The 12,406-nt window shown below is 40.1% G+C and overlaps 1 long non-coding RNA gene across 1 annotated transcript; it reads left to right on the top strand.

Annotated features, from left to right (window-relative positions):
* Positions 1-3,783: 3,783 nt before the first annotated feature.
* On the top strand, positions 3,784-7,124 carry LOC120433244. Its single transcript, XR_005608421.1, has 2 exons — positions 3,784-4,058; positions 6,631-7,124. It is a non-coding gene; the product is annotated as an uncharacterized LOC120433244 (long non-coding RNA).
* Positions 7,125-12,406: the final 5,282 nt, after the last annotated feature.

Consider the following 12,406-nt stretch of genomic DNA (forward strand, 5'->3'; position numbering starts at 1 on the left):
GAGTCTTTCACATCACTGTGGAAGAGTTTTGGCCCACAAAATTCTTCCACAGTGATGTGGAAGAATTTCAAAATAGTTTTACTGAAAATTGCTGTTTGCTGTTTCAGGCTGTTTGAGGTCATGCCAAAGCATCTCGGTAGGATTTGAGTCCGGATTTTGATTAGGCCACTCCAAAACCTTTGTTTGTGTTTTTGTTATTGGGAGCCATTCAGAAGTGGACTTTGCTGGTGTGGTTCGAATTATTTTCCTGCCTCATAATCCAAGTTCACTGAGTTTGGGGCACGTACTGATGGCTGGATGTTCTCCGTCAGGATTTCTGGTAGAGAGCAAAATTCATAGGTCCATCACTTACAAGCAGTTATACAGGTCCTGAAGCAGCAAAGCAGGCCCAGGCCATCATATTACCATCAACAGGTTAAGAAATAATCAGGGCGACAAATACTTTTTCAAGCCACTGCATGTGCAAATATGCCTACTCCATAATGATTCAATCACTTAGTTTCAAAGGAAAGTCAAAATGGCATGCATATAAAGCAAATCAGACATAGTAGAGCTGCAGCTATAGGATTTACTGCACTAATGCTAGTTAGCTAGCTTGGCTAACAAGCTAGATCTGGGACTTCAAATGGGATGCTTTTTCCAGCTAGTAATAAACAGACTTAAAACAAATTGCACATATCAGGAAAACTGAATAAGCAAATCCTTATAATATATATTTACTGATGTAATAAACCAAGTGAAAAGTAGCAGCATGTTGTCCTAAACTTCTGTTGAGGTTTTGCACACATATGTCAATTACTGATGTGATGTTAACTTATCGTGGTTACCAGATGGTCCAGTAACCACCACTAACATATCCCATCCATTATGATGGACAGCTACTGAGGTCAATATGCACATAATGTCATAAAGGAGCTGCTGCCTGGTGGCAACTAGGAAGAATAATGGTTTGTGTGCTAGGATTGTTGGGGTTTTATCTCTTTTCTCTGTATTCTACGGTCTTTACCTTACAATATAAAGCACCTTAAGGTTGTTGTCATTTTGTGGCCACTAAGAATGCTGTTTTATGTACTTTTACTTTGAGTTCAGATGTGAGTGGTCCCTGGAAGCCGATGGCAGTCACATGGATTTGCTAAAGTCTCAGTCATGCAGGTCTACAGACCGGCCAGTGACCCCCTGGAAAGCACCTGCCACTATGTATTCCCCAACCAGTTGGCAAAAAACTGGTTGCTTGAAAAGAACTGCCAACCACCATCACCTTTCTGAGAAGCTTCAACGTTTTTCACACGCCTACTAAGTAGTCTCCTACATAAACACATTTAATCCCCTTTAAAAATATCTATTAATATGATTTTATAAGGTATAGAGAAGAAGAACAGATTAGTAGATCCAACTAAAAATGCTTGTTTTATTTACAGGCCAATGGCAGCTCTGAAATTTGGTATTTTAGAGAAAGGAGCCATAGTAATGCTGATTATGTGACGTGATATGAATTATGAATGTTTTTGATGTTTGTAATGATCAGCTCTATCGCATATATTATAGTTTATGACTATTTGCTTTGGACATAAGTACGAGAGACGATAGAAGGACAGGAAAAGATATAGTGGCAGTCAACAAAAGAGAGGCTGAACTGACAGAGCAGTCATTATGTAAGAAGTGAGAAGGAATAGGAGAAATAATGAAAGGGAGGAGGGAAAACAAAAGCAAATTAGTGGAGAACAGAAGGCAAGAAATGGCAAAGAGCCATAGCAGGAGGACATACGGTAGGGAGAAGAAAGAAAGGGTGGAGAAAGGTCCAGAGATGATGAGGGTGCAAATAGTTTAAAAGCTAAACGCAGAGAATAAAAAGAAGGAAATATTGACACAAACTGAAAAATACATGTATTGTCTCTGACCCAGTATACAAACCAGGGAAGCAGCAAAGAAAGACTGTTTAACACAAAAGGTTATTGTAGAAGTGTGTGGGGGGGTGGAGAGTTGTCTAGAGCAGAGACTAATTTCCACTGCAGCAATGCTGACGGATGGACTAAAGGAACCTTATTTTACCCCATAAATTTTTTATTCCTAGATCCTCCAAACTATTAGCTGCTCCCCCTTTGTTCCTCTCCTCTGCCTCTCTACCTTTCTTTCACCTTACTTAACCTCCCCTAAGCTCTCTACTGGGACCAAACCTTTAAAATAACCGTGGCTTTGTTCTAAGTCAGCTTTTTCTTAAAATTACTGGAATCGGGCTGGAGCTTCCAGCCTGAATGATTAAACCCTAGACAGTACTAATAAACTACGCTCCATGTACACCACATGTACTGTTGCAGTACAACTGGATAATTGCCCAATTACAGTAGCCTTTACATTTATGGGGGCAGTTATGATACTGTTTCTGTCTAATGCATTATTTAGCCAACTTAGTTTACCTTTGTAAGGAGAAATTTGTATACTGAATAGCCTAAATTCAGTGCTCTGTACTGAGGCAGACAATGCCCTCATGTACCCTTGATTTAGTACCAGTAGGCTATCTTTGTCAATGTCTGACTTGATTTATAACTTAACTCTATATAGGGAAAGGGAGCCTGAAAAAAAGAGAGTTTAAGTTATAAATGGTCAAGACATTTCAGATATAACCTTAGAACTGTGTCGTATAAATTGGATGCTTTGATCTTAGAAACAGTGTCTAATCTGCCAACATAGTTACATGTAAAGCGGTGGGAGTATATATTACTTCTTCCCACTGCTCTTTGAGCACCCGTTGTGCTAGAAGACAATATTTTCCTTTCTGTGTATATGCTCTATCTTGTATATGTGTACGCATATGCTAAAATAAATGATCAATCAAACAAGCAAGGATACAGTCTGAGTTTAGAGCTATGGTAAGCTTAATAGTATATGCTTTTGGAAAAGGTACATTCCTGTTTAAGACATTGATTTCCAGCTTTCCCCCCCCCTAAAAATAAAGATTTTCAATGAAACGCTCTCCATACAGGGAATATAGACTAACGAACAGCCATAATACTAAAACTCCTGATGGGTATGTAGCATCTGTAATCTTGCAAAAAAAAGAAGAAGAAGAAAAGACACCAAAAATTGTTTTTTATTAACCTGCTACCTACAATCAAGGGCAGCCTCTGCACCATAAAAAGGGAAATCAGAGTTGAAGTGGCAAAAAGTGCAGTTCCTCTTACAGAAAGCATAAAACATGGATGCTGCTTTACAGACGGAAAAATGAAGCAAATAGGGAAGTGCCTAAAAAGCTGCATTCTATTTGAAGACGGCCAGATGATGATAGCTGTGGCTGCAAAAAATGACACTTTCCTGCTGAGTTTATGGGCTGAGTCACTCACTTGGGTCATAGTGAATAAAAAATTAAGTCTCTTTTACAAATCTTGGTTATACCAAGTTTCAAATTGTGGTATAAAACTGCACGCTCAGTGGCTAATGAGTTGTTATTGAGCTTATGGTTTAACAGTCATTGTGAAATGAAATCCTTTTTTTTCCTTTTCTTTTTTGAATCAAGCAAGCAACCAAGATGGCAACAATGGAAAAATTCATCTCGAGACTTTAGAACAGGACTTATAAACCCCAGTCACAATATTTTAGGCTTTATCCGCTACTTTGGGTCATTAAACTGAAACTCTTTATCATGTTGGTGCCTTTTTTTTAGACATTTTTAATAAATGGTCTGCCCGATATTTAGGATTATTGCGTGTTATTGATCATCCTTGAAGTTTGTGCTTCAGTTCTGAAAAGTGTTTTATTAGTTACTTAGCACAAATCAAAGCACCAGGCAAGGCAGGCAACTGCTTGAGGCCACAGGTCAGTGAGGAACCCATGTGGTCTGGCAAACTGCAGCAGTGGCAAGTTTTAGTTACAGTAGGAGAGACCCTACCACCCTCGGGGGGCCCCACATGACTCTGGTCACTCCAGATGCCAGTTGCGTGCATGATTCAGTTTAAACAAACCCAATAACAACAAGCTATTCAGAGAAACTAAAGAGCAGTTATTATTCTGGGAATGAAAAGGAAAGAAGAAAACAAGGAAGAGGAGAAAAAAGCAAGATAGTGGTGAGTGAGGCAGATAATAGCAGTTAAATATCATTTTAAATAACTACATGCTGTTAGTCTGGCATTAACTGTGTGGGGTGAGACACTTAAATGTTGACTTTACATTAGCTAGCTAACATTAGTTAGCTTAGCTAGCAGAGCAGCCTTGAGCTCTACTGACTGTGAAAGGAGGGACAATCTGTTATCCCTGTATTAGTGTTGTTCCTGCATCTCAATAATAATGTTGGTCCAGGATCAGTATTGCAACTGACCAGTAGTTGTCTGAGTATTTATTTAGCATTAACCAAGAAGGTAGCTAGCACGTTTAAAAACTAGCATAAGAGTTTTAAGGTTTTTCTTTTCCCTTTTCCCCCCACATTGCAAAGCTATCAGATAACATCAGTTTCAATGTTGGTCCTGGACCAGCGTTATTATGAAGTAAAAACACTACCACAGAGACATCAGATACACTCTGACATGACTGAATCGAGTGTGCAATTTTTGGCCCAATATACGTCACAGCACTGGACCTGTACTACTATGCAACTTGCTAATCAAGCTTGCTAGTGTTAGCTGAAAACTAAGCACTACACCCACTCATCCATATGAAATAACGCCTGGCCTCAAAAAACCAACACGGTACCAACAAAAACGCTTAAAGCAGAGCCTAACTAATGGGTGTCGTCACAATGGCTACATCCATGTTTTATACTGTGTATTATGCAGACGTGTAGTAGTCTATGCAGTGGCTTATTGTGATTCTTGTCCATTACTGAAGCTAGGTGTATTTGTGTGCACCTTCAAGTACACGTGCAGTATTGTGTTTGAACTCAATAAGCTGCTCTTAAGCCTCCAGATGTGTGCCAACACAGATGACTCCAGCTTCTTCCTCAGCAGGAGGAAGACTTGTAAGAAAGAACACAACAAACACAGACATCTTGTCTTTGTTGTATTTGATTTGAGATAAGCCAACAGGACAAGTCTTTCATTTTCAAAGGCTTGGAACACACTTAAAGCCCCAAAAGGCAGCCCACTGAAAAGTGGAAGTTAATGTTTCCCTCAAAGACGGCCCATTCAGTTGCACAGTCTCTTTCACAGCCGTTCAAAGATAGCATTCCCATGACTACCTTTATATCTGGTGAATTTCTCAATGCGACTGAGACAAGCTTTGTACTCTGTGATCCATGTGTTGTTTGTTTGGTCTCGTCATTAAAAAAAAAATCATGGAACTGCTGAAATTGTTAGAAGCTTGATGAAGGAGTTCAGATGGACGACCAGCCTCGTCAAAGTCTGTCCGACTTTTGCATTTCCATCCACTTCCTTCGAACAACAACAATGAAACCTTCACTTTGCTGTGTGCTGTTGAAGTTTTTCATTTTAGCTCTATGTGAATATTCTCCTCCACTCGTATCAATAAAGTTGAAGTGAAGACAGGTGTGAGGGTGGATGTTTTTTTGTGAAAGCCAGCGTGTGCGATTTCGGTGTTTTCATCACATTTTTCCTGCCGTACGCAGAAAAGTTTCAAGGTTTCGCTGAAACATGACGCCGAAGGTTGAGAACAACTGTACGCTTTCTGTATTTGATTAAGAAAAACAGTCCCCTGCAGTGTGTGCTCTTGTGATGATCAATACTTGTCTTATCCTTTTTCTTTTTCTGACAGCTGAGGATCTGTTCATGGCGGCTTCACTAAAGAGAGCAAGAGAGTGTGTGGGTTTGTGGATATCTGTCACTCAGCTTCCGTTGCTTTTTTCCATCAGTGCGAATTAGATTCGACAAAGCCGAGTTCAATATTAACGTGATCACAGGAGGATTTTTTTTCTTTTCCCTTCAGCTCGGAGTAGAATCTGGTGTTTATTTAGTCTAGTTTAGATAATGATGTGGGCCCATGATTTGAGACTTGTTCTAACTTAGCAAGTCTGACTAAAGTTTCTCCTTTATAAACATACATTAAGACCTAACTTCCTCATCCTGTGCATTCACTCTCTCGTCACGTACTTTCTTGCTTGCACTTCTCTTCCTTTACATCTTGTTCGAAGACGCTCTTAACATCTGATTTCGTAGCTCTAATAAGCTGTTGAAGGTGTTGACGGTGCGCTCTCAGTATCTGAACTGCATGTCCTTGTGCATCATCTTCTTCATTGTTAACAACCTCAGTGCTTTCTTTGTGGAGCTGCCTGCTCTCCACCGCTCTACAAGCTGTGAGTGTCAGCTGTTATCCCATCAATCCCCGTTGCTTCCTCTGTCTTGTTCTACACCATCACTCTATCCATGTGGTTGTCTCTCTTTTCTCTCTGCTTGTGGTTCAGGCCGTCCACCCACGCTCTCCACCGTAGCCCTCTTTTTTTGTTTTTTTGGATTGACTTTTCAGGCTAAAATGTGTACCAGACACTGACGGAGTGCTAAAGTACTCTGTAGAGGTTTAGTTATTTGTTTTGCGCGTCACTTGTCTAGTTCACTTGGATTGAGGCGCACTTGAAAACACACGATTTCACAAAATACCATCAAAGGGTAACTGTCAGTTACACTTAGTTACATTGTGTTGGCTCATCCGTCCTCACTTTCGTTCTCTGTCTTTGTTGACTCTATTCTCCAGCGCTAGGACTTCTCTGATCTTTGTTGTGTCTCTTGGAGTGGACCCCATGGGCGCGCTGATGGAACTGGCTGAGGCCTTTTGACACGAGCAAGCACTTGAGTCTTTCCTCTGTAGGCCAGTGCCAGGCCTCAGTTGCCAGGAACATGATAGAAGAGGGCGTCAAGAACAGTACAGCACCATCATCTTTGCTCCATCTTCCTGCCTGCCTCTCTGTGATTTGTTCTGGTGTTTAATAGAATTTTTTTTTCCTTTCACAAGTGTGTTTTTTTTCTTTTTGGCTCAAGTGTCATCTGTGAATATTTGATTGATTTGGTTTGTTCAGATGAATCTTTCACTCCCAGTATCGACCCACTGTTTCCCAGCTCTCTCGTGCTCATCAGCATGATTTGCAGCTATTTATTATACCAGTGGAGACTTGACTGTCACTTTCTGGGGTTTGTTGCTTATCAGACACGCCTTTCTGTAACTGGGGAAATGTCACTGTCATACATCAAGCGATTTGTTTGTTTGGGGAAGTCGATCTTTATTGTCTTTCCTTTGATTCATTTTCATCCCTCCATATTTACCCCCCTTTTTTGTCTTAGATATATAACAGTTGGCTACAAGTAGTACATTTTACTCTTTGTAGTCCAGTTTGATTTTCACCACATTGAATGCATGATGATCCATTGCTCTTAAAATGGCTGTGGCGTGTGCAGAAGAATATATGTGATATATGGAATATCGAGGACTAGACCCATTCATTCACTGATCTATCACCGAGCTAGTAAAGCTAGCACCTACAAAAGAAAACATTGCATAGCACAAAAACCACAAAAGAACCATCAGGACATCTAGTAGTCTTGTACTTCTGAGACATGCCATGACATTTGAGCATAAAATCCACCTATAAAACTCTAAAATTACACCAAGTTCCTCTCGCTGTGCACCTATGGATCAGATCTAATGTATATAGCACGTACAACAAACTGTTCACCATGTGGTTTTTGTAATATGTATAAAACAAACTGTATATATTGTGCTAAATGTTAGCATCAACCATGCAGCAGCACTTTAATTCTATATATGGCACTTTCTGCATTTTATATTATGCCTGTAGACTTCTAGTTAGATCCTGACTCAACGTCATTGGCTTTGTGCCGATGTTTTGCACAATGACATCTAAGGCAGAGTTTTGGCCACACCAACAGAATTTTCCTTCACCACCCACCACACTTACCTGATTTTTGTCACATTTGAAGCAGGTAAGCAGGTTTTTCTTTTATGGGAAGAGTTGGAGAACTTGATGCTCACACCTCGTACTGTAACTGCAGTGCCCTCGGTTCATTTCCTACTGGGGGCCATTGTTGTATGCTTTAGCTCTGCTTTTCCTTTAATAAGGAAAAAGAGCAGGTCTGGACAGACAACAGAGTGTTTATATTGCTCTTAATAGCTATTGCCATGGTGTACTTGCGTGCTTGTACCATCTAATTAGTATTTATGTTGGTAGGAGTCGAAGGTTTGGTGGAAAGAGATGGTATTATTTAGTTAAAATGAAGAGCCTCTTTTTTTTTAAACTCATTCATCTAGTATGTTTATTAAACCTTGTTTCATCACCCGGAGCGCTTCACTATCGGTGCAGAACAACACACAGTTTTGGTTTATTCTCCAGTTGGAGGTATTGATTGTTAGAGGGTAAATTTATTGCGATGAGACTTAGGTCTGATTTCAAATGTAGGCTATATATCATATCAGTGCTTGTATGAAACACCCTTAAAGGTTTTGATGTAGCCTAATAAAGATTCATTAGGGATCATTTTGGCGGAGGGTTTTTGTTTGATATCTATTGCTGTTTTAATTTAATTCTTCCTTGAAGACGATGCAGAGATGAAAAGACAGAGCAGTGCACGCACTATTATGTTTATATCACTGTAATTTAACCACACATAAATAAAGCAAGGTCAACAATTGGTAGACAAATTTCTCCTCTCTGTGTCTGTCATAGATGTCTGAGCTAGACAAGCTCAAACATGACACATAAACTTCACATTTTACTTCATCTCTACCACCCAGACCGGCAAATGTGAAAAGTCCAGATAACTTTAGGTTATTTGCTCATGCTGTGTTGCATTTGTCAGAACCTAAAAAGACAGCCCATAACCATAACAAAATGTACAAAGAACTATGAATACTTAAACTCAGAATGGTCCTAACAAAAATATTTCCAGAGCAAAAAGTTTCTACCTGTCCCCTTAAGCGTGTTTAAACCAAAATAAATGAATATGACCTTCTTATCATGCTTTTTTTTTAAACAGCATCTCGCCTTAGAATAAGTTTGAACAGACTGGTTTGAAAAACAATCCATGATAAAAACTTTGCAACCCAAAGGAAACTATGAGTTATTGCCACACGCAAGATTAGATGGAATGCCATGAAAACAGTAGATAAGCTAATGCTGAAACCCAGCAAATGATACAGTGGAGTAGTGATTTTAGTTGTGATGGTGATGACTCCATGGAATTTATGCATGGCTGATGTTTCCTTGTCAGTAATCTGCTCTAAACCACAAATAAAGGCTTAACTCAAGCAGAAAGGTCATTTCATACCCTGTCAGAGTAAAGGCCAATTAGACTAATGGATAATGACAATCTCACTCAGATACATGAGACTGAAGCCTTCTTATGGCCTTTGTTGAAATGTCTTTCTCACCACTTCTATATTTACCACTTTAGTCTACACTCTGCTGAAGAACTGTTTCACTTGCCCTTGGCATGCTGTCTTGCATTTCGAAATCAGTCGCTTAGGATCCTCGTCTTGATGCCTCCCAGGTGAGTGAGAGTCTGCTCAGTCTGCATCTATGTGTGGAGAATCCCAGGGATCCACTGGACTATCTCATAGCAGAGGTCCCTAATAAGGTCTTGTCACAGATGACTGGAACGGACGTCTTCAATGACTTGAACCGAGAGCGGACTTAAAAGCAAGGATCACACAGCACTCACAGTGAAGGTCTGTAATCACAGTTTTGATCAATGAAGCAGGGGTCACACACAAGTAAGCAGCAACAACAAAACAACAAAAGGAGCACGCAAAAGGCAGGGTCAAAGTCCCAGATCCAAAACTCAAACACAGACGCTTAGAGGGTACAGGCTGAAAACAGGATGCAGAAATAAGAGGGCAGAAGTAGAACCGAAATCAATTCAACAGATGAGTAATTTCAAAATAAAAGAGGAAGCGATTATTTACAATCAGTTTATTTACGATCCACGAGAGTCATCTGATGCTGTCATAAAGCAGCCCTACTTTAAGAGAGACTGTGCCACACTGTTTATTCAACATGGGCATAACGTAACCTGATGCTATGAAGTCTCTCCCTCGAGGCAGTTCACAGAGCTCAAATGTGAAAACGAGAATTATGAACAGCACCTTTAACCTCAACCTACGCAATAATAAAGGTGCTACCATTTATTTCGCTTCAGATAAATTAAAGTACGTGTTTGAGTTCAGACGTAAAACCCATTTGTTTTTTTGAGGAAGGACACAGCTGCACTTGGAGCTGACAGAGGCCATTTCATCTCCTTGCAGAAGCTCCTCACGGCCGCAGAGTGCCAGCACCACCAAGTGGCTCCTCGGAGCATTTCATCCTGGAAAATATAGACACAGTGGCACCCTGATGAACAGTGACAGGAACACTTAGTCCTTGCTTTTTTTTTTTTTTTTTTTCATTTAATCACTTACACAAATACACACAGGCACTCGTGTCCACTCGTTTCATGTCCAACATTTCTAACCAGCCACTCTCAGATGATTTAAGACTGGGTCCATTCTAGTGGCAGAGCAGATAAAATGCAATTTCTTATTTACAGAACTGCAGTCTGCAGAGTGTGTTTGCACTTGATCCAGCTGTCAAAACGTGATTAAAGCGTTGAGTGTACTGTGTAGTTTTATCCATAACATGCTAAGAATACCCAACAAGAGCATGAACGTGGCAACTGATTATTAGTTTTCAGCTCAACACAGTTCAGTTTTATTTAGAAAAGCACCAAATCACAACAACAATCACCTAAAGAGCTTTATATTGTAAGATAATAACCCTACACTAATAGAGAAAACCCTGACAATAAAACAACCCACTTTGAGTAAGCACTGGCAACAGTGGGAAGGAAAAACTCCCTTGTAACAGGAAGAAACCTCCAACCGAACCGGACTCGGGGAAAGGCAGCCAACTGGCATGACTGCATGGGGCTGAGGGTATAAAAAATAAAAGTTTGAATTACTTAGGATGTATTTGTTTAATGATTTTAGTATTCTATATGTACATTTTATTAAAAGAAATGGAATAATAAAAAGAACTGAAGACTCTTCAGGTGAAAAGATGTTTTTATGGGTTTTTTTTAAATGTACCATAGGTGTGATTTACTTTTGAGTTCCTCAGTTTGCAGTGAATTTGCTTTTGCTTGGGTCTCAGTGTGTTGATAAGGGTTGCTTGCTGGGGTTTTTTCCCCGGCAAGTCTTCCTGTGGGTGTGTGAGTGTTGTCAAGGCAGACAACATCGGTAATCTATTACGCTGAATTTGTGAACGCGTCTCTGAAAACAGCTAACAGAGCGGCACAGACCATATGTCCTGTTGCTTCTTTAACATTATTTTTTTTTCATTATTCTTAAAAAAGCAAAAAATAAATCACTGTGCAATTTCAGAAGATCCAGATTAGACAGGGCGACAGCAAAATTTCCACTTTAAGTGGGGGTTATGATGACAGATTGTCAACTGAAACTGTGTTTGCGGGTCTTTTTTTTTTTTTCGTCTCCTGTGGAGCTGAAGAAAATGGTCAAAGGCTTAGCGGTGATGTCATGCAGTTTTCAAAAGTCCTTTCGCTGCATTTGTCAAACTTAGAGGTGATGTCATTCAGTTTGGAAGAGTCCTTTCACTGCATCTGTGAAACTCAGGAAGCACTACGGTGCCAGGCCCACACACACAAACATGCACAGTACACACATTCCAGTAACATCATCCTCTCAGCCTATATTTTTCAAGGCTACTGCTACTGCTTTTGTGTCTTCATTCATTCTTTCCCAACATATAATTATCAATTTATGCCGCTCCTTGAGTTTCTCCCTGAAGTGTTTGTGTCAATAATATCGAAACAGCTGCTCTTTGGAGAATGAGCCTTGAATAAAACAAACAATTTTGGGTGGAAAAAGTCACGATGAAAGCAACATTTACAAGTAAATCTTTTGGTTTTTTACATTTTTAACACTAGCTACCTGATCAGTGCTTTATTACCAAATTCAGGCAGCGAGCCAGCATTTATTATTCACATAAATAGAGTTATTCTTTAATATGATCTCCTCCTTGTATACTGTTCTGTGGGATTTTGATCTGCTGTGATTTCTTCTCCATTCAGCCAGACAAACAGCTGCCTGTCTTTGTACTGAATCATTGGTCTGTTATTAAAGGTGTATTTATCCATCACTCTGCGTGGCTGCACAGATAGAAACTCATTGTTCCCATCACTCTCACTCACACACACACACACACACACACACACACAGAGTGATGGATCTCTGGCTTCATTATCGCTGGACCTCTCTTTACAGTGGGGAGAGAGAGCGCAGGGTGCCGTCAGCCCGGGTCAAGGGGCTGGAAAAGATTCTCACTACAAGGGAGTGAGTGTGTGTGTGTTGACTGAGCAGGGGTCGGTCAGGGGAGTATGCGTTTTAATTCATGGGTCAGATTTTTTCCTGGCTATGCATGTACAAGAAAGCATATATTCAGATGTGTGTTTGTTTGAGTTGCACC

The sequence above is a fragment of the Oreochromis aureus genome, linkage group 3 (assembly GCF_013358895.1).
Source record: "Oreochromis aureus strain Israel breed Guangdong linkage group 3, ZZ_aureus, whole genome shotgun sequence".
Taxonomy (NCBI): Eukaryota; Metazoa; Chordata; class Actinopteri; order Cichliformes; family Cichlidae; genus Oreochromis; species Oreochromis aureus.